A 22,719-nucleotide genomic window follows, 5' to 3' on the forward strand; every position below is an offset into this window, starting at 1 on the left:
GAATGAACTACTTGGGTTGGCAATGGGTTCGTCATCCGTGGAGAATTTCAAAGAGAGACCAGATAATCCTTTTTTTTGGTGGGTGGGGGGGTGTTGTTGTAGAGGCTAAGTGCAGGTACAGATTAGTTTAGATAGTCTTGGAAAGCCTTACTGGCTTTGGATCTGAAATCCTGTAACCTTTTTTTTTTTTTAATGTATGTGCTGATAACACTAATCTTACACTGGGGCTTGAATAGGGGTTAGTTTTTGGCTTGCAAATGGAGCAAAAGAAGGGAGCAAGGGAGAAAATGAGAAAGGTGGGAAGAAAGAAATCAGGAAATAGAGAGAAACAAGAGACTATTTTGGAGATAATTGTGTATGAGGTGGAAGAGAGGAGGAAAGAGTTGGGAGGTCAGGGTGGATGGAGATATGTTTGAGATAAAGAGATAATTCAAATGAATAGAAAACAGGAAATGGTAGTAGTGGTAGTAGTGGTAGTAGTAGTAGTGGTAGTAGTAGTAGTAGTAGTAGTAGTAGTAGTAGTAGTAGTAGTAGTAGTAGTAGTAGTAGTAGTAGTATGTAGGCAATCCACACTGTGGGGACCAATTTTTAATTGGGGAGTGTTAGCTTAAACAGCTTGCCGCAATATTGCAATATTGGGTCAAGGAAGGAGACTGGCAGCCTCCCTCAAAACAGAACAGGATTTTTTAAAACAAGAATGAATTAAAAAAACAACAACCACAAACATGATCAGTAGGATCAAGGGAAAGGAAATAAAATGGGGAAAGGGAAATTATACAACCTGAAAAAATACCACCACCCAGGAATCAGCTGAAAATACACAGTCCCGTTCCTGTCGCCTTCCAGCTTCTAGCTAGAATGGCCAATTCTCCTCCCCCTTCCCAGCAAACCCCAGCAGCCCTTCAACCAATTAGCTGGCCGCTCTGACAATCACATGACTGCCCTCACTAGGCTTCCAATCATTATAATTTTGCCAGGCTCATGTAGGCGTAGGTGAGTGGTGATGACGTGAGGTGCCAGCACCATGGCAATGGCTACAACCAGTGGGTGGAGCACCATGCCATTTGCGGAGCCCCAGAGGCCAGTGTGTGCACTGAGTTTTTTTTTTTAATTCTAGCCAAAAGATGGGGTCATAAAACCTCAAATAACAATTCTTTATAACACTGAGGCCCCCACATATTTTATCATACAAAGAAAATGATTAAGAGGCAATTGGGGTTAAGAGACTTACCCAGAATCATTCAGCTAGTAAGTATCTGAGGACAGATTTGAACTCAGGTTCTCCTGACTTCAGGGCTGGTGTTCTATCCACTGCATTATCTGGCTGTCTTCTAAAGCTATACTTTAGCCTGATCACCCACCTTCTATAGCCCTTCTTGCTTTCCCCAGGTGATGAAAGGATTTGGGGAAAGATTGTAACTGGAATCCCTTTTTAAAACAGCAGGTGTATCAACTAGCAGGCAAGAAAATGTAGGAGGGGAATTTATCTTCCCTCTGTCTTAGTGGAGGAGATGATATCAGAGATATAGCTCTCAGTAGGTTCTAGTCTGGGCATCCCAGGATCCATCCCTGTGCCAAACCTGACTTGTTTTGCCAACACAGTCTCCTATAGTTCAGTAGTTTCTGTGCGCAGCTCACATATCTGTTTCAGTTCTTTCAAACTAGATGTTCCAGAGATGTCTTAAACTCTATGTGTTCAAAATTGAATTAGTTATCTTTCCTCTAAAACCCTTCCCTCTTCCCAAGTTCCCTATTACTGCTTAGGGTACCATCCTCCTCCTAGTGACCCAAGCTCCCAACCTAGGTGTCATCCTTGATTCTTCATTCATTCTCTCACCCCACCCCCTATCCAATCTGTTGCCAAATCCTATTGATTCTACCTTGATATTTTCTCTAGCATGCCCTCTGTTCTCCTTTAACACTGACAACTCCCTGGTGCAGGATCTCATCATCTCACCTGGGCTATTGCAACAACCTACTGATTGGTCTCCCTGCCTCAAGCCATCTCCCCTGCCCCAGTCTATCCTCCACTTAGCAGCCAAATTGATCTTCCTAAAGCATGTCACCTTCTAGTGGTTCAAAGGCTCCCTGTTGTCTCCAGGATCAAATATAAAATCTTCTGCTTGGCTTTTAAAACCCTTCATAAACTGGCCCTTTCCTGCCTTTCCAGTCTTATTGCAGTCTTATTTACTCTCTTCTTCCTCTTCCCTCCCCACCTAAGCCCCCATATTCAATTTTCTACCTTCCCTACTGTCCCACTGATTTATTTCTCTCAGTAAAACTTCTGAAAGGGGACAAACAGGACTACTTGCTACACATTCATGATCCCTCTGAGAGGTAAAGGAAGAAGGATGTTGGAAAGGAAAATGAAGGGAAGAGATCTTCCTTCACTGTTCAATTTGAGGACACCTTGTGGACTTCTTATCTGGTGCTCCAGTCCCCATAGTAGAAAGGAAGTCCAAAAGCAGTTTGTATGTACTTTATGAGAGCCTTTACAAGTCTATAGTCTAAGTATTTATTTAGATTGTGAATAGTTATCAGTATAGGCGGAGTAAGCTGAAGCTGAAGCCCATTAAAGAGGTAGAGTTGAACCAGCCCCAGAATATATCAAATAGGAAACCACAGAGAACTTTATAACTGGGAAAAATATGGGAGAGCATCTACTCCAGTCCTCTCCTTTTATAGAGTAGGAAACTGGGGCCTAGAGAGAGAAGGTGATGTGCTCAAATTCCAGCAAAAACAATACATTCCTTAACTTTGTCCTGGCTGGACACTGATTCAAGCTTGTTCTTTGCATGGCTGTCCTCATGCCAATCAAGTCAAATCATCATATTGTACATTCATTTTCTTTTTACATTTTAAAAAATTTTATTTCATTTTCAGGTCTGAATTATCTCCCTCCCATCTACCCCTTCTCTCCTCTACTCATTGAAAAATCAAGAAAAAAATGAAACGTTACAAAAATTATAATCAGGTAAAGCAAATTCCCACATTAGCAATGTCATCCATGTCTGTCTATCTATCCATCCATCCATCCATCCATCCATCCATCATACATCTATCTCTGTATTCCTTTATCTTTGTATCTTTCTATCTATATCCATCTATATTGTGCTCTCTCTCTGCTTCTCTCTCTCTCTCCTCTCTGTCTCTCTCTCTGTCTCTCTCTCTCTTTCTCTCTCTCTGCAGTCTGAATCCATTGTCTTTCTCCCTATGGAAGTGGGTAGCATGTTTCATCATGAGTCCTTTGGAATTGTGGTTCGTTATTGCCATCACAGTTCTTAAGTCTTTCAAAGTTGTGTATTTCCTAAGCACCTACTTCATGGCTAGAAGTGGGGGATTTTAATGAAATGGTCACTGCCCTTAAGGAGATTATACCTTTATGATATCATGTGACAATAAAAATGAGACCCTTTCCTTGTAGATTCACTGGAAGCTGGCAGGATTGGTATACATTGGCAGGATCCTGGCTGGCTCCAGATACTCAGAGATCCAGGAGAAGGGCCGAGGTTGGAGGCAGAGGGTTGGGCACTTCTCCAGCCTCTTCTTCTCCTCAGGCATGCATTATACTGTTTCCTTGCCAATTATTCACCCTTCTCATTTCTGGACTAATTAGGATGCTACAAGACAGGAACTGGACTTACAACCAGCAGCCTTACAAGAAGGCAGAGTAGCCAGAAGCCTACATGGTGTGATTTGAGAGGTTCCAGAAAGATCCCTTTCCTCTTCCACAAAATTAAAAAATAACAACAAAAAAGCCTTCCTCACCATCTGTCCCAGGGACTAGAATTGTGTCATTAGAGAGTAATTCCTTTGTATCTTTTCTGTTTGATGCTTACCACTGGGGATAAAGCTGGACTTGTGCTGATGATCAGGGCCATTGTGGGCCTAGAGGAAAGAAACTGTCTGGGGCTAAGGAAGAGTGGGAGGGGCTAGAGAATGGTTTGGTCCAAGATTATGATTATGATTATGATTAAAGATTGGGTCTCCCTATTTTTCCTCGGCAGGAAGGGCAGTGGCTACCCATGAGCCTGATCCCATTACCAGTCTTTAAGGGAGGTTTCACCTGCTCCACTTCCAACCTGGGCCATGGTTTTCCCCTTCATCTTAAACCTGGTGTCTTCCTTCCAGTCCCCTCAGAGTAGATGAGGAGTACGAGGAGGTGGAAGCACAAAATTCTGATAAAGGACAGTGAGTCTCACACAAGGTCTTTTTGAGAGCATAATCCTGTATTATACTTAACTGTGTAGATGTGCCCTCCTCCCCTCCCCCACCAAGCTCCTTAAGCGGCAAAGTCTGTCATTTTTTATCTCTCTATAAGCACCTATCAGTGTCGTCTTTATCCCAGGTGCTTAATAAATGCTTGTCAAACTGAATTGAGGCAGGGGTATGTTAGCTGTAAGTCTCTATGGGCCTGCATATCTTTATTCAAGATATGAAAGGCAATTATATGAAAGGCAATACTCCTGACAGATAGAATACCCCCAGTCATTATTATCAGTCACTCTAGGAGTGCTGGGCACCTATTGGTACTCCTTGGTGATTTAGGCTCTAGTATGGGCTTTGGCACAGCTCTGAATCAGTTAGTTCATTTTTCTGGGCCTCAGTTTCCTTATCTGTAAAGTGAGGGAATTAGAGTAGATTATCTTCAAGGTCCCTTTTAACTTAATTATTCTGTGAGCATGACAACAGCTTTGAACAAAGTACTATGAGAAAGTCATTCTGTAACTAGGGCAGGGCAATGGGTCTGTGTCCTAGGGGGCTGAAGTTTAGGAATGTTACCTGTGCTTGCGGTCCTCCAGCACCCTAGAACCAACTTAGCTAAGCACCTTGTTAGCATCAATAATTAATTAAAATGAGAAGCTACTGGAGACATTTCCTCCCCCCATCCCCCACCTCCAGAGGCTATATCCTAGGTGAATTCTTCCTTGCAAATCCCTCCCACTGCTGGAAGCATCAACAGCAGAATTTGAGGTTGTGAATCATTCCACTTGCCCTTGTTGCAATCAGTACCATTTCCCCCAGGGAACAAGAATTTACTAGTTATGATTCTCTTGGAACAAGATACAGGTTGACACCTTTTGGGGAGAAGGATGCTGAGGGACTAGGGGAAGGAGATAGATGAGTGGCAAAAAATATCCAAACTGGAGGCAGCTAGGTGGTGCAGTGGATGAAGCATTGGCCGCGGATTCAGGAGAACCTGAGTTCAAATCCGGCCTCAGACACCTGACACTTGACACTTACTAGCTGTGTGACCCTGGGCAAGTCACTTAACCCTCACTGCCCCATCAAAAAAAAAAATCCAAACTGGGGGCAGCTAGGTGGCATAGTGGATAAAGCACGGGCCCTGGATTCAGCATGGACCTGAGTTCAAGTCCGGCCTCAGACACTTGACACTTACTAGCTGTGTGACCCTGGGCAAGTCACTTAACCCTCATTTCCCCACCAAAAAAACCCCCCAAACTTATTCTACTTCACAATTTTGCCAGATGTCAGTCCTAGGTGGTAGTGTTGCCATCAGTCATCATAGCCACCACTGTTAATTCTCCCAGACGCTTGGAAATTTAACATCTTATAGCAAAAAGAACACTGAATATGAATACAAAAGACCTGAATTTGAATCCTGATTCTGCAGCTTCCAGCTATGTGACCTTGGACAAGTGACTTTCTCTGGATCTCAATGTCCTCACTTGTGTGGTAAGATGGGAGTAGATGACCTCTCTGGTCTCTTTCGCTCTGTACCAGAGGAGTAATGAGGGCAAGTGGCCACAAGAGGGAGCAAAGGCATACGAATAGGAAAAGTCCTGAAAGGCCATGAAATTGCTACCTTAAATGCTAGGAATTCAGAGTTGTAAGGGACCTTAAGGATCTGTGATGTTTAAAATCTATATTGTGTGATCGCCTTAACTTAGAAGATTCAGCACCAGTCTTTGTATCCAATTTTAAATCTCACAGATCCTAAAATCCAAAGCTTGCAAGTGACCAAGAGGTTATTCTAGCATTCTATATCCGGTTCGGACTGTTCTTCAGATACCCCAATTGTTATTGTTCAATCGTGTTCATGACCCCATTTGGGGTTTTCTTGGAAAAGACATTGGAGTAGTTTGCCATTTTACAGATGAGGAAACTGAGGCAAACAGGGTGAAGTGACTTGCCCAGGGTCACAAAGCTAATAAGTGTCTGAGGCCAAATCTGAACTCAGAAAGATGAGTCTTTCTGACTCCAGGCCCAGCACTCCATCCATTGCACCACCTAATTGCCCAGAGAGTTTGCAAACAAATCTTAAAAATATCCTAGGAAGGAAGTTAAAACAGTTGACCCATTTGTTACCTAGGTGAGACTGGGGAAGAGGATAGGAGAGATAAAGAAGGAAAGAAGGGCGGGGGGGGGGGGTCTTCCCCAGGGACAGAAGACAGCAGGAATGAGCATAGATTATAACACCTTCTTGGAGAGAAGTGGTCCTGGGGAATCTCCCTAGGACAAGGAAGCCAGGCTCTCAAAAAGCTTAACTCCATCAACATGCTTTTAAAAACGCCCCCATTTGTCTATGATGTAGCTTGGAGGTTGCTATGGGGAAGTCACCTAAAGAAGGATAGGTCCCAGATAATATTCATCATTTCACTGAGTGAGCATTATGAACCTACTGCCCATTTTTTTAGGCCCAACCTCATTTCTCTGAGGTCAATGGGTTAATAGGTTCTTCTATGGCTGAAGTAGTAACCGTGGATCCTTTTCTTGGGGGCTTGAAACATGATCATTGGACAGTACTGCTCTCTTGTGCCCCAAAGTATAGTTGGGTGTCCATTTTCTCTGAATAATGAAATTTCAAGTGCTAACAATAATAATAGCGTTAGTAATAATAATTTAGTTAATAATAGTAATACAAGTAATAATAACTTGTATATCAATCAGCAAACATTTAAGTGTCTTTTATATACCAGAAACAGTGCTAAGCACTAGAGATAAAAATTAAAAAAAATGAAATAATTTCTACTCTCAAGGAATATATATTCTAATGGGGAGATAATAAATACATATCTAAACGTAAGGGCAGGTAGGTCTTTTGCTGTTGTTGAGATGTTTCAGTTGTGTCTGACTCTGTGATCCTATTCAGGGTTTTCTGGGCAAAGATACTGGAGTGGTTTGTCATTTCCTTCTCTAGCTCATTTTACAGATGAGGAAACTGAGGCAAACAGGGTTATGTAACGATTGGAATGACGCCACCTGCTGGAGACTTACTGTAGAAGAGTTCTGCCCATGAAGCAAAGGTCTTTGAGGGCAAGACCAGGAGTCTTTTCTTTGGCGGCAGGAAGTGACGCAGGCTAGTGGGAGGAAGAAGGAAGAGACTGGTGGCTCCGTCTCGCGCTCTTTCCTTTGGACTCCGGTGGAGAGCGGAGCTAGAAATGTGCTCTCCCTTTAATAGATAGGAATCTAGGCCTTTTTCTCTCTCTTTACCAAATTCTTATTCTCCTTAATAAATGCTTAAAAGTCTAACTCTTGCTAAAGCTTATAATTTATTGGCGACCACTCATTAGATATTTTAGACAGTTTAGCTAGAATTTTAGCCCTAAACAGTTAAGTGACTTGTTCAGGATCACACAGCTATTGTCTGAGGATAGATTTGAACATGAGTCATCCTGATTCCAGATTTGGCACTTTATCCACTGTGCAATCCCCTGATAATGGATCTGGGATCTCATTAATAGGAAGGGCTCTCAGGTGAGAACATTTTCTCTACCCATTCTAGTTAGCAAGTTTTCTACAGTTTATAGTCTTAGAAAATTGCCTAGAGCACTGAGGGGCTAAGTGATTTGCCCAGGGTCACACAATCAATCAATTAATCAATCAATCAAATCACATTTATTAAGTAGCTGGGTGGTACAGTAGATAGAGGATAGGCCTGGAGTCCGGAAGACCTGAGTTCAAATCTGGCCTCAGATACTTCCTAGCTGTGTGACCCTGGGCAAGTCACTTCGCCCTGTTTACCTCAGTTTCCTCATCTGTAAAATGAACTGGAGAAGGAAATGGCAAACCATTCCAATATCTCTGCCAAGAAAATCCCAAATGGGGTCACAAAGAGTCAGACACAATTGAAATGACTGAACAAGAATAAGAACACTTATGTGCCAAGTACTGTGCTAAGTGCTGGAAATATCAAAAGAGGCAAGAGACAGTCTCTGCCTTCAAGGAGTCCACATTCTAATGTGTCAGAGGTGGGACATGAATCCAGGTGTTCTTAGCTTTAAGGCTGACTCTCTATACATGACTCCGTGCTGCTTCCATAAGTATGTAAAGGGAATAAAAATACAATTTTTTTTTGGTTGAGGCAATTGGGGTTAAGTGACTTGCCCAGGGTCATACAGCAAGTAAGTATCAAGTGTTTGAGGTCAGATTTGAACTCAGGTCCTCCTGACTCCACGGCCAGTGCTCTATCCACTGCGCCACCTAGCTGCTCCAAAAATACAATTTAAAAGTGGTTAAATAAAATGTGCTTGAGGAGAGAGGGCAGTCAAGTTTGGTAAGATCAGGAAAGATTGCTTTTATCAAAACTTTGTGCTTCATGTAAAAAAAATGATGCTTGAGCTGCATGTTGAAAGAAGGGAGGGATTATTTGATTTCTATGAGTAGTGCTTTATATTCTATAGAACATTCATACATCCAGTGTGTCACTTGCTCCTTGTGAGGAAAGGAGGCCGCTATCAGTTTTGTTTTATATGTAATGCATAGAAATGCCACTGTGGCTCTTGAATCCTTTCACTAAAGGCACTGCTTATTCTGTATTCACTTGCACAGACTTGGCTTAGTCCTAGAGGAGCCTGGCCCTAATGAGAGGGATCAGGCCCTTTTCCTTAAACCCTGTGCATCTTTATACTCACACCTTGGACCTGGGGAAAATCACTTAAAGTTTAGATTTGATTTATGACTACAGTCTTCCCAAAAGGAAGAGGTACTTATTGTACAATGTGGATCAGATATAGGACAGCTATTTATTTTCTCAATGCAGAAGAAATGCTGAAAACACAAAAGGTAGCATTAATTGATAAAGACTTAAACATGAAGGAGCAATAACAATTATTATTCGCTCTTGGAGGTTGGTACTTAAAACATTAAACAAAGACTGTTTAGTGATATTGCTGAATAGGTATTTTACCTTCACCTTAGCTAGGTGCTTACAGAACAACTCCCTCAAACTCCATGTTTTTCTGGGAAAGCCAGGACAGGGCAGAGTTTGACTTGGTGATCATCCTTCCTTTGAGAGCCATGATTGGAGCTGTGGGGGGCTAGTCCCACTAAGCAGCCAGCATGACTGAGGGGCCCAGGAGATTCTGACAACTCGTGAGGTCAACTCCCAGGCTAGAAATATTCACCTCATGATCTTTGTTCAGTTACCTATTATTAGGGAAAGATACAAGGCATAAGAGGCCCAAAACCTAGGCTTAGGTTCAGGTTAGACATGACTTAGGTTTAAAGTCTTCTACATAAATGCTGAGGTGGGGAAGGGATAGAAGAAACCACCTTTTCTTTCCTCACAGGGAGAGAAAGAGAGAGAGAGAGAGAGAGAGAGAGAGAGAGAGAGAGAGAGAGAGAGAGAGAGAGAAGAGACAGACACAGAGAGGTAGACACAGACACAGAGAGACAAAGATAGACACAGAGAGACAGAGACAGAAACAGAGACAGAGAGAGACAGAGAGATAGAGAAAAACAGAGACACACAGAATGAGGTAAGGAAAGAGGGATGGGACAGACACACAGAAGGACAGAAGAAAAGAGAGGGATAGAGGGAGGGAAATATTGATCTTACCAATATTTACCACACTGTGGCTTGTGGCTCTTCAAGGCGCTGATCCATGGTCGTCCTCGACTGGTGGAAGCCTACTATTACTACTACCTTCCTCAATTCTTAAAAAGGCTCTGAGGTCTTGAGGAATACTGTGCTAGTGCTCTGCACCTGACAGTTTCAAGAAAGTATAGGTGAAAAGCTCTCAATAGCCTTTTGAATACCATAGGAAGAAGTCCCAAGCAGTCCTTTCAGTACAGATCCTGGGCTATTCCCAAACTAGTAGTTTTCAGGGACTGTCCAGGACTTCTAAAACCAGTGGACCTGGAGATCACAATTAGCCTTAAATGCAAAGTTACACAAATTAAAGAAATGACACTTTGCATTGTTTATCATTTTGGGGGCCTGATTCTTAAAGATCCAGAGAATATTCACAGCTATCTCTCGGTTGCTGGATGCCAACATATCCCTCTGGGTCAGTGGGGAGCCCCTTGGAATGTGGCCAAAAGCATGATCAGAAGCACCACAGACAGAAGATCCAAGGCATCAGGGCATGCCACCATCTGGAGTTCCCTTTCTTCTATATTCCCTTTCTCACACTTCAACCACAGAGGCCATTCTGATCTAGTATAGCCAACTAATGCCAAACATTCTAGGCCAGGTCTGACAGAGGCTAGTGTATTGGTATCAGTAGAAGACTGGAAAACAAATAAGATGCTTGTGGACTGTCTAACAGGTAAGAAAAAGAAATTTACTTAACAATAGAATGGAAAGCTATTTAGCAAGGATGGAACACTGATTTAGTTAGGAACAGCTTTCTTGCAATGGTGGTGAACCAGTTAATAGCTTGTGTCAAATATGAGGGAAGAAACCTTGACTTCTCATGGGCTGCCTTTTGTATTTAGGTGAAAAGGAAGATACATTTATGATTTGAACCTTAGTCCCCTAGATCGATTAAGTCTCAAGGACAATTTCAATTCTTTCCCTCCCCCCCCCACTCCTCCTTTCCTTCCTCCCTCTCTTCTTCCCTCTTCCTCCCTTTCTTCCTCCCTTTCTCTTTCCCTCCCTTCCTTCTTCTCTTCCTTCCTCCCTCCTTCCTTCCTTCCTTCCTTCTTTCCTTCCTTCCTTCCTCCCTCCCTCCTTCCCTTTTCTCCCACCCCCTCTTTTCCTCCCTCCTCTTTCTTTCCCTCCCTTCCTAAAAATCCCCCCAAACAAATAAATACTCCCCCCAAAAACCCACACAAATTGGTTGTGTCCAAAAACATAAGTCTCATTCTTACATGCATTTTAAGACCATCTGGCAGGACATGGATAGCACACTTCCTCTCCAGTCCTCTGGCATCATGGTTTATCATCGCAAGTTTCAATATCTTTTTAAGGAAAACCTAACCTTTTTTGCCTGCATGAGGTAAATGTTGTTGGATCGGCAAATGCCTTGTTCTCTTCAGAGTCCTATACAGGGGGTGGGATTAGTGAGATGGAATACGTAGTCTCTTTTCTTAAAGACTTTATAAGACAAAACACATACACACATTTAAGAATTCTTCCAAGGCAACATGCCAGGGAGTACAAGTTAATATGGTAGAAGCAGAGTAGGCCTGAGAGGACGAGAATAAATGAGCTCAGTAGGAAGAGTCAATCCTAGAAGGCTTCTTAAATGATCAGTGGTTAGTCAATAAACATTCTAAAAGCACCTACTAAATATAGTTATGCCTTCTACATTGAGACTTTCCCCATCATGGTTTTGATATACTGTGGGTCAGTATAAGAAATTAAATGGGAATTTTGGGGGAATTTTGTGGAAGCTACAGACAACATGTGAAGGCCAGTAGATGATACAGAAAAAGTTTAGAAACTCAGAAATGCATAAAAAATACACACAGTATTGTATAATATCAGCATTTTTTCTTTTAATACCATAAATATACCCAAATTTTACAATTAGGGACTATAAATACCCCATAAAAGAAAAACAAAAAATTCAGACTTCTTCTTGGGTATGAAGGGAGGGCCAACATTTTTTACCCAGATTTTCTAGATTGGGGGTGTGTGTGTATGCCATGTCTTTAACCAACCTTCCCTCCCCACCCCTCACCAAATCTGGAAGGAGTAACTTTGCTGAATTCTGGAAATACAAATATGAAAAAGAAAGCCATTCCCTGTCCTCAGGAAACTTATAGTCTAATAGGGAAAGATAAGATACAAAAGGAAGGTGAATGAGGACATGTTTTCCATCTTGTACTAAAGGAGAGGAAATTAGAAAATGGTGGAGGCGACCATGTGCAGACAGGTAATCTGAAACAGTAAGAGTTCCTTACCTTTCGGGAGTTCAGACACATGTTAGGTGAAATCTCAGAAAGATCTGATCATGTCCATTCTCACCCATCAGGGGCCCAGAATCGGTGCTGCCCTCATTTTGACATATTCTCATCTGTGCTCCTCTGCTTCCCATCACTAGCAGCTTTAACTTCAATGAGCAGTATGTGGGGCATCCAATCTGCCACCGTAAAGAGGATAAATTTGAAGACGTCCATGAGCTGGGAGGAAAATAATATTGGGGAGGGAGATAATCCATCATCAACATAAGGGACAAGCGCTACCTCTAATATATCACCATATGCCAGGGAGAAGGGACATTAGATAGGGTGGGAGGAAAGGCAGAGTCCTTTTACAGTAAGGGACAGGGGGCCAACCTATCTGCTTATATATATCTTGCATTATGCAGTGGGAGAGAGGAAATCAATAGAGTTGTCAGGAATTTAATGCATTCAGCATTGCGAACCTTCTCATCTCAGGATGCTTCAGATGGATGCTTCAAATAAAAAAGGTGGGGGGAGGAGGGGAAGGGGAGAGAGAGGAGTTAAATACCCTGACAGGCCAGAGGGGAAGAGGAGACACTTAGTGAGTCTCTGGGAAAATTAAAGTCCATAAATCATTAGGTTCTAGAGAGAGTCCAGAGTAGGGATGAAGAGTAAGACCCTTAAAATTAGAAATGTTATCAGATGGGTCTCCTACCTCTCCTTTATCAGCCAGAGGGTACCTAAGTGAGGTAGGATGAAAATGGTCACGTACTTCTTCCCATCCCTGTCATATAGGTTTGTCTGTTTTAACCCCAGGGAGGACCTGAGGAAGATGAGGACTAGTTTGTGGTGTCACAGTGGAGAGGACAACCAGACGTGGACACTCACCATTTCTGATGGGAGGGGCCCACATGACTTTGCAGTGGACACTGGATTGGGTGTTGAGGAAAGGGTATTGTTTCAGAGAAAACTTCATTACATTTTTATGTCTTCACCTACAGGACAAATTTTCTGATATCTAACCAGGTCTATGCTCCGGCTTTATTTACTTTCTTACTTTATTTACTACACTAGATTCATAAGATTTCACTCATTCATAACATTTCATTCCACTAAGATATCTCTGATATATAGCAAGGTTGGAACTCTTTCTGAATACCTTCCCATATAAACTATATATAAGACTTCTATCCAGTATGAATTCTCTGATGGTTATATGCTCAGCCACTAGGACTGGTCCATGGAGGCTAGTGGTAAGGATGCAGTGGTGCAGTTTGCGGGAACATACCTGTGCATCCAGAAGATGTCAGTGGTACATCAGGCTTCATCCTTGAGCTGACTGCTTTCTGGGCAGTTTCTGCCTATATGTCCAGAGCCACTTTTCTCTTTTCCTCAGCCCAATAATCCCAACTAACACCTGTATTCCCATGTTTGAATTGCACACTTTCCTCACTTCCTCTTAGTCTCTTCAGCTTCTTTCAAAGCTCAGCTCAAAAGCCAACCCCTTTAAGAGGTTTTTTTCTTGATTCCTCTAGTTATTTGACACATCCCTGATATTATTATTATTATTATTATTTTTTTTTTTTGCAGGCAGTGGGGGTTAAGTGACTTGCCCAGGGTCACACAGCTAGTAAGTGTCAAGTGTCTGAGGCCGGATTTGAACTCAGGTACTCCTGAATCCAGGGCCGGTGCTTTAACCACTGTGCCATCTAACTGTCCCCCTGATATTATTTTGTATATAGGTTGCATTTATCTGTGGACACATTTTCTCTTTAGTAGAACATAAGGTCCTTGAAGACAGGGACTATTATTTTAAAATCATGCAATTGTTTTTATTTTATGAATGAATAAAAATGAATAAAATCTATTTTTTCTCCTTTCCACCTGTCCACTTCTCAAAGGGAAAACCAAAACAAAACCTTGTGACAAATATGTGTAGTTGAGGAAACCAAATTCTTGCACTGGCCATGTTTAAAAAATACACATCTCTACTTGGATCCCGAGTCCATCAGCTCTGTTATGAGTTGGATAGCATGGCTCAACATTGGTTCTCTGGAATGGTGATTGGTCATTGGATTAATCAGGGTTCTTGAGTCTTTCAAAGTTTTGTCTTTACAATGTCATTGTGTATATTGGTCTCCTGGTTCTGCTTGCTTCATTCCACATCAGTTCATACACATCTTTTCAGATTTCTTTAAGATAGTCCATTTCATTATTTCTTGTGGCTCAAGATTCTTGTTCACAAAACATAATTTGTTTAGCCATTCTCCAGTTGATAAGCACTCCCTTAATTTCCAGTTCTTTACCCCCATGAAAAGTACTGACATAAATAGGCAAGGAGTATTTTTGGTTTTTCTTACCATCCTATTATCTAACATAGTGGATGACACAAAGTAGGTGTCAGCTTAATAATTGCTTGTCGCACGATCATTTGACCACTTTTTTGGGGAGTGTTGGGGGAAGCAGTTGGGGTTAAGCAATTTGCCCAGGGTCATGCAGCTAGTAAGTGTCTGAGGCAACATTTGAACTCAGGTTCTCCTGACTCCCAGGGCTGGGGACCTATCCACTGTACCACCTAGCTGCTCCTGATCACTTTTTTTTGAGAAGAGGACTGACATGATCTTCCTGTGCCTTAGGAAGATTATTTTGGCAGATGTTTGGAGGATGTATTGGAGAGGTAAAGGCACTAGAGCAAAAATTCTCAACCTAGGGTCTGTGAACTTAAAAAAATATATTTTGATAACTATTTCAAGCTGATTTGTTTCCTTTTATTTGGGGCATTTAAACATATTCTGAAGAGCCCACAGGTTTCACCTGAGTGCCAAAGGACACCATGGCATAGTAAAGACTAGACTAAAGGGAAAGGAGGGCAATTTGGAGAATGTCATAATCATTCAAATGAGAAATAACGAGGGGCTGGACTAGGATAATGGCTGGGTGAGTGGAGAAAAAGCAGTGTATGCAAGAGATGTTACAGAGCCAGGATCTACAGGAATTGGCAGCTGGTTGGAGATGGAGGGTTAGAGAGTTGCCTGTGCAAGAGCATGTATGAAGAAGACTCCTAATCGCAGGCAGCTGAAGCATGGGGGACTCTGCCCAACTTCTCCTCTCAAGGGCTAGGGAGCTCTCTTTTTGTGGGTGGAATTTCTACATATGTTAATGGTGGCTGTGAAGGCCCAATAATATTGTGTGTTATGGCCTTCTGCACTCGTATCTTACACCCCTCCTAGTTTGTATTTAAGGAATGTTTGTTTCGGTTCATTAGGGGAGGGATCTTATTTTAATTAAACTTTGTATCTTCGTCAGAGTTCAGTATAGTACCTGCCCTGCCCCCTCCCCCAAAGCACTTAATAAATGTTTGTCCAGTGACTTTTTGTTTAAAGGAATATAAATTACACACACACACACATACACACACACGCGCGCGCCTCGCGCGCATGCACAAGTTAGATGGCTCTCAGTGGATAGAATGCTGGGCCTGGAGTCAGGAAGACCTGAGTTCAAATTTGGTCTCAGACACTTACTAGCTGTGTGACCCTGGACAAGTCATTTAACTTCTGTTTGTCTTAATCCACTGGAGAAACAAATGGCAAACCATTCCAGTATCTTTGCCAAGAAAACCCCTTGACAAGTTTTGTCTATGGGGTCAAGAAGACTTGGATGTGACTGAATGACTGAACAATAAAAATATGTGTGTGTGCATACAAATATTTTATCTATCTATCTATCTATGCGGGGCAATGAGGGTTAAGTGACTTGCCCAGGGTCACACAGCTAGTAAGTGTCAAGTGTCTGAGGCTGGATTTGAACTCAGGTCCTCCTGAATCCAAGGCCAGTGCTTTATCCACTGCGCCACCTAGCTGCCCACTCCACTACTTTTACTGACAGACTACTCACTAAGTCCAGGAGTAAACTTTACCTGAGAGGAGGAAGCCTTCTGTTGGTGCTCTGTCATGTCAACATTATTATTATTTTGGGGGTTAAGTGACATGCCCAGGGTCACACAGTATCTAAGGTTGGATTTGAACTCAGGTCCTCTTGACTCCAGGGCCAGTGCTTTATCCACTGTACCACCTAGCTTTCCCATATGAATTTTCTCAACAGAGCTTAACCTGTTTCTTTGCTTGCTTAAGTCTCTCCCGTCACTTACTGACATCATGTTCTCCACAATGTCTGCTCTAAACCTCTCCTTTCTGGCCCTTTCCAGCACTACTCCTTTACCTGCTCTGCAGATGATTTGAGATGAGAATTCCCCCAAATCTCTTCATTGTTCTCATTTATCCTTTCTGCCTTCTCTTTCAGTCAAACAACCCTTAAAACTCAAGTGTCATCAGAAAACCAACCTCCTGCCCCATTGGAAAGTGTCCAGCAGAGATGCAGTATACAGAAATTGCCCAGGAAAAGGAAAACCCATTTATACCATTACTCCACAGTGAGGTGGAATTGGATCCAGCCTCTGCCATTTACTACTAGGGTAACTTTGGGCAAGTTAACTTACCTCTCTAAACCTGATCCCCCAACTACAAAAGGAGGGAGTTGGATTAGATGACTTGTAAGGTCTATTTCGGTTCTAAATCTATAATTCTATGATCCTAAAAAATCTCCAGGCTGCCTTCCTGTGAGTCAGCATCTCCAGGAAAGTGACACCAGTGAAAACCAGATTATGCAACTGTACCCTTCCTAAGCCTGGAGACTGACCCACTTGGGTCTGATTCATGTTCTGCAGACAACCCAGTGCCCATTAAGGCAACAACATCGATGCTACTTAATTCCATGCCTTCCTTCTCCTTCAGTTCTCCACCTAACATCACCTTCCTGCAGCAAAGTATTTCAGCCTTCTTCAATTACAGTGCTAACAGCCCTTCTCCATCAATCATTCCATCTCTCTCATGCATCTTCAGTCATGGGATTGAGCCTCTCTACTGGTTCCTTACTCTCAATTTTTATAAAGATGTTCAGGACTTCTCAGCGTTAAAAACAAAAAAAGGATTTCCTTGTTTTTACTTCTCCATCAAGTTGTTATCCTATATCTTGCTTCCCCCTCATCACCAAACTCCTGGAAAGAATAATCACTCCTCAACTTGTAATCGCTACACTTTACTATAACAGCCCTCTCCAAGGTCATGGATGACTTCTTTTATCATTAAATCCAATGCTTTTTTTCTTTCCATGTTCCTTCTTGACTTTTTTTGTGGCATTTGACTCTGTGATTGTGGTCTGCTTTTTGATGTATTTACCTCCCTAACTTTCACAATTCTGCATGCCCATGGTTTCCCTTGTATATCTCTAAGCAGTCCATGCTGCTTCATGATGATTCCATTCTCTGCTAGTCCCTTCTACTGTATGTTTCCCAAGGTTTTAGTGTATGGGTGCTTTTCTTTTCTCTCTATGTTCTTGGTTAACTCATCCACTCTTATAACTTTAATTTTAAGTCAGGATCACAAGATCATAGAGTCAAAGCAAGAAGGGATCTTAGAGGTCATCTATTCCAAACTCATCATTTTGTTGATGAGGAAGCTGAGCCTAAGAGAAGTCAAATGACTTCTCCAAGATCACACAGATAAGTCAAGTAGAGGAGTTGGGATTCGAATCCAGGCTTTCATACTCCAAATCCAGATTTCTTCATTCATCATGTTACTAAGGTATTTCTGTTTTCATAAAGATGATTCCTAAATTGCTATCTTCATCTAAATCTTTTCCCAGAACTCTAGTGCTATATTTGTTGGGCCATCACCATTTGTCTTGACTCTCATCTTGCCACTGGACTCCAATGACTCTAGAGAAGAGAGTGAGGCTCATCACTTTGCCCAGCTCTGCCTCACTTAAATACAATTTACACACAAGTCAAGACATCATCCTTGTGTTGTCATTGGTCCTCTTTGAGAATGAAGGATGAACAACAAGAAGTCCTATTTTCCAAAGTACTGGATAGCTCCACCTGGATGTTCTGTTGACACTTCAAATTCATTGTGTTTAAAACTGAACTTATTGGGGGCAACTAGGTGGCATAGTGGATAAAGCACCAGCCCTGGATTCAGGAGGACCTGAGTGCAAATCTGACCGTAGACACTTGATACTATCTCTGCATGACCCTGGGCAAGTCACTTAACCTTCATTACCTGCAACAAACAAACAAACAAAAAATCCCACCAACAATAACAACAACAACAAAAAACCCTGAGCTTAACTTCTTCCATGAAACTACCCTCCCCTCTAACTTTTCTATTTCTATTACTGGTACTCCTATTCTCCCATTTGCCTAAGCTTATTATTTTAGAGTCAACTTTGACTCTTCCTTCTTCCTTTTCTCACTTAATTTCCTACATAATTACAATGATGATGAAGATGATAATGAACATTTATATAGCATTTCAAGGTTCAAAAGTGCTTTACATGTGTTATCTCATTTTATCCTCAAAATGATCCTGTAAGGTGGGGATATTATTATACCCATTTTTACTAATGGAGAAAATGAGGCAAGGAGAGGTTTATGTGACTTGCTCAGGGTCATACAGCTAGCAATAGCCAAACAATCTCAAAGTCCTACTGTTTTTACTTCTGCAATCTTCCTTACATGTGGGTACTCTTTTTTATTTTCACTGCAACTATCCTAATTCAGAACATCATCTTTTCTACCCTAGGTTATTTTATTCGAGGCTCAGCTCAAGTGTTCTCTTTTCCAAGAAGCTTTCTCTTCCCCTTATTTCTCTGCCCCCATTCAACATCATCTCTTCCACCTTGAATTTCTTACAGTACTTTGTCTGTGTACCTTCTTGGCATTTATTTCCTCCTCTCTTATATTATTAAATTATGTATCAATTAGTTATGTACTTGACATCCTCATTAGAGCAGAAACTCCTTACTGACAGCACCTGTGTTGTATTTATTATGTTTGAAAATTAAGGTAAACTGAGAGGTCTGAACAGGATCAGTTTATTAGGCCAGCAGTAACCAACGCATTGGGTCACTGACCTCTTTCAATGACCAAAAACCCCAAGGAAGGGCTCACCAGCTTTAATGTAGTTTTGGGGAGTACAGTGTTGGGTAGGTGAGGAATTCAATACAATTGGTTACAGCATTCTGGGGTGGGGGTGGAGACAACATGATTGGTGATTTAATTTTTGTTTTGTTTTTGTTTTTTTGTGGGGCAATGAGGGTTAAGTGACTTGCCCAGGGTCACACAGCTAGTAAGTGTCAAGTGTCTGAGGCTGGATTTGAACTCAGTTCCTCCTGAATCCAGGGCTGATGCTTTATCCACTGCTCCACCTAGCTGCCCCCATGTTTGCTGATTTGAAAGAAAATGGGTTAGCATACCCACATGGGGCTAGGGACCACCCCTCTGTGACAATTAAGGAATGTTAATTTTTTAAAATGGGATTCACCAGCATCTTGCAGACCTTGTTAGTAGACCTGAGTTAGCAGACTGCCAGCCTAGGAAGGGTTTGTTAAGGAGATAAGATCCTCCTTAATTGTACAAGGGTAGGTAAGGATGGACAATATACTTATTAGGGATAACAAGTTAACTTGTAACTTTAATTCAGAGGAAAAGCTGACTCAGTTATAAAATTAATATCGCATAAAGTCATTTAAACTCATACAGAAGAAACTAGAGGTAATAATAATTTTGATATTTTCATATCTTTCTTTGTATCTCCAGCAGCTAGCATAGCATATTTGCATATAGTTGACATGTAATAAATGTTTGTTATTCATGAAGTATGGCAATTTTGGCTGGCAAAAGTCAGCAGATATATCAACTCCAACTGGCCTTTTTCCAGTCTTCTTCCTAAGGTGATTTGCATGACACCCAGGGGACATTGTAAGGATTGCAAAGGAATCTGTCCAGCTCCATCCAGCTCCAATATACTTTTGCTAAATGGAGTATGGAGATGATTTGAAAGGGATCCAGGGAATGACTGGAGTTAAAAGAAATTTTGAAATCATACCTCAGAAAAGAGTTGAGAGTAAGGGAACCTCAGTGGCTGTATGAAAGGACTTCAAAAGAGAGTTAAGCATCTGCTGGACTGCTCAGTTTCAACTCCATTGAACAAGATGCCCCTGGGCTGCTACTTCCCTCCTCTACCTTTACTGCCCCCTATTGCATATTGTCCCCTTCTCCCCCATTAGACTATAAATTCCTTGAGGGAAAGGACTATCTTTTTAAAAAAATATTAGTTGTATCTCTTGCACTTAGAACAGTACCTGGCACATAGTAGGTGTTTAATAAATATTTATTGGATTTTTAGATTATTGGAGATGATAGGCAGAAACCTAAGGGCTTCACTAGTTGGCTAGTTGGCTGACTGAGGTTTGCATCATAGGAGAGCTAAAGACAGCCTCTGGGTTATTAAGCTCAATTTTAAATACACCTTTTCTCCTTTTGGGGAAAAGCTGCAATAATCCTGGAGATGAGAGGAAGGAATAATAGATGTTTTAGAATTCCTGCTTCAGGGTCCAAAGCAGATAATAGCAGAGAGCAGCAGTAGAGATATCCAGCAGAGAGAATATGACTCAGTGGAGATTTTGTTGTTGTTCTGTTGTTTCAGTCTTGTCCTACTCTTCATGACCCCATTTGGAGTTTTCTTGGCAAAGATACTGGAGTGGTTTGCCATTTCTTTCTCCAGCTTATTTTACAGATGAGGAAACTGAGACAGAGCAAAGTGAGTTGCCTGGGGTCACACAGCTAATAAGTGTCTGAGGCCAGATTTGAACTCATATCCTGGCTCTCTATTTACTGTGCCACCTCACTACCCACAGTGAAGATACCCTATAGAAAATAATGTATTTAGAGCAGCTAAGTGGTACAGTGGATAAAGCACTGTCCTGGACTCAGGAGGACCCGAGTTCAAATCTGGCTTCAGACACTTGACAGTTACTGGTTGTATGACCCTGGGCAAGTCACTTAACCTTCAATGCCACACACACACACACACACACACACACACACACACACATACACACACACACACACACACAAGAAGAAAATAATGTGTTTGAGAGTACACAGCAGCAGAGAAAGCAACTTGCCTTTGCCGGAGCTCTACAACATCAGGGGCATGAGTTACCTTGGTCATTTGCATTCCCTATGATGTGTTACTTCATACCTGTTTGTGTGTATGACCCTCCACATATGTCCTCTGGTCACATATTTCCATGAATGTGTCCCTTGTCTCACAATTGGTGGGAGAGTATGCTGTGTATGTGGAGAAATTTTTTATTGCAGTTTATTTTAATATGCTATTTGATTAAATGTTAAAAATTTTAAAAAATACTTAGAACTATGTCTTCTGGTTGACTGAGGGTACTTGATGGTGAGGGGGTGGTAATCAAGGAAGATCCCCTGATCTATTCTGACTAGAGCACATCCTATTGGGCAGCTGTGGGAATTGGCCTTCTGGAAGCTATCCTAACTGGGCAGCTAGGTGGTGCTACAGTGGATAGACTGCTGGATCGGGAGTCAGGAAGACTCATCTTCCTGAGTTCAAATCTGGCCTCAGACACTTACTAGCTGTGTGACCCTGGGCAAGTCACTTAACCTTGTTTGCCTCAGTTTCCTCATCTGTAAAATGAGCTGGAGAAGGAAATGGCAAACCTCTCTGGGATCTTTGCCTAGAAAACCCCAAATGGGGTCATGAAGAGTCAGACATGACTGAAAACAACTGAACAACAGCTATTCCATGGAGCATGTGTGAAGCTGAATTGAGGTCCTCTGGCTACTTCTGGGGGGTGGGTGCTCTGGTTCAGCATTGAAGAACTTTTGGTTTGGGATGGTGAAGAAGTTCCCTTATTGGTCCCTTGGTTCCTGTGATGATTGGAGGGGTGCTGTGTCAAATAAGTATACTACCCTTGCATTGGACTTTAAAAGGAATGACTCTGTCTGTCTGTCTGTCTGTCTGTCTGTCTCCTTCCCTCCCTCCTTCTCTCCTTCCCTCTCTTTCTCCCTCCCTTCTCTCCCCTGTCTGTGTCTGCTCTCTGTCTCCCTCTCTCTCTTCCCCCGCAACCAACCATGTCAGGACCTATGATATCTCCATTGGACTTCATATGTGGGAAGGACACCCTCCCAACCTCTGTAGCTATGACAGCTTTTCAGACTTGGAATAGAGAAAGTGTACTATCTAGGTTAGCCTGAGACTTGATCTGAAGGCCCTAAATATCTCTTCTTGTGTTTCTTTCTCTGAGCACGGGTGACCAAATAGTGATCAGGAAACATAGAATTTTCAAGCCTGATCAGGAGGTCGGTAGTTTTTGAGTTCCTCGGTCAGTGCCAGCTACCCTGAAGCAGGTGCTCCTTATAGCTATGACATTTTAGAGGAGATGCCTGCCAATAAGAGAATGAGTCATGTATGCCAGATGGGCCAGGAGAGATGGATCTTGAGTGAGTTACTCAGACAGCAACTCGGAGGTGGAAGTGAAATACATATTCATAATTCATGTATTCATAACATGCTTTAAGTATTTGTCAATGCATCTGTAACAACATATAAATAATCATTGCTGGGCCCAGAGGGGCTAAGCCACTTGTTCTCTCCCTCTGGTTTCTGATTTCTGAGGTCATATACAGGTAGACTCGGTTCAATTCTAGGGGAACCTCACCTTCAAAAAGAAAGAGTTTAGATTAGAGTCACATGTAGGATCTCTCCA

This window comes from Dromiciops gliroides, chromosome 4, assembly GCF_019393635.1.
Source record: "Dromiciops gliroides isolate mDroGli1 chromosome 4, mDroGli1.pri, whole genome shotgun sequence".
In the NCBI taxonomy this organism is placed as follows: domain Eukaryota; kingdom Metazoa; phylum Chordata; class Mammalia; order Microbiotheria; family Microbiotheriidae; genus Dromiciops; species Dromiciops gliroides.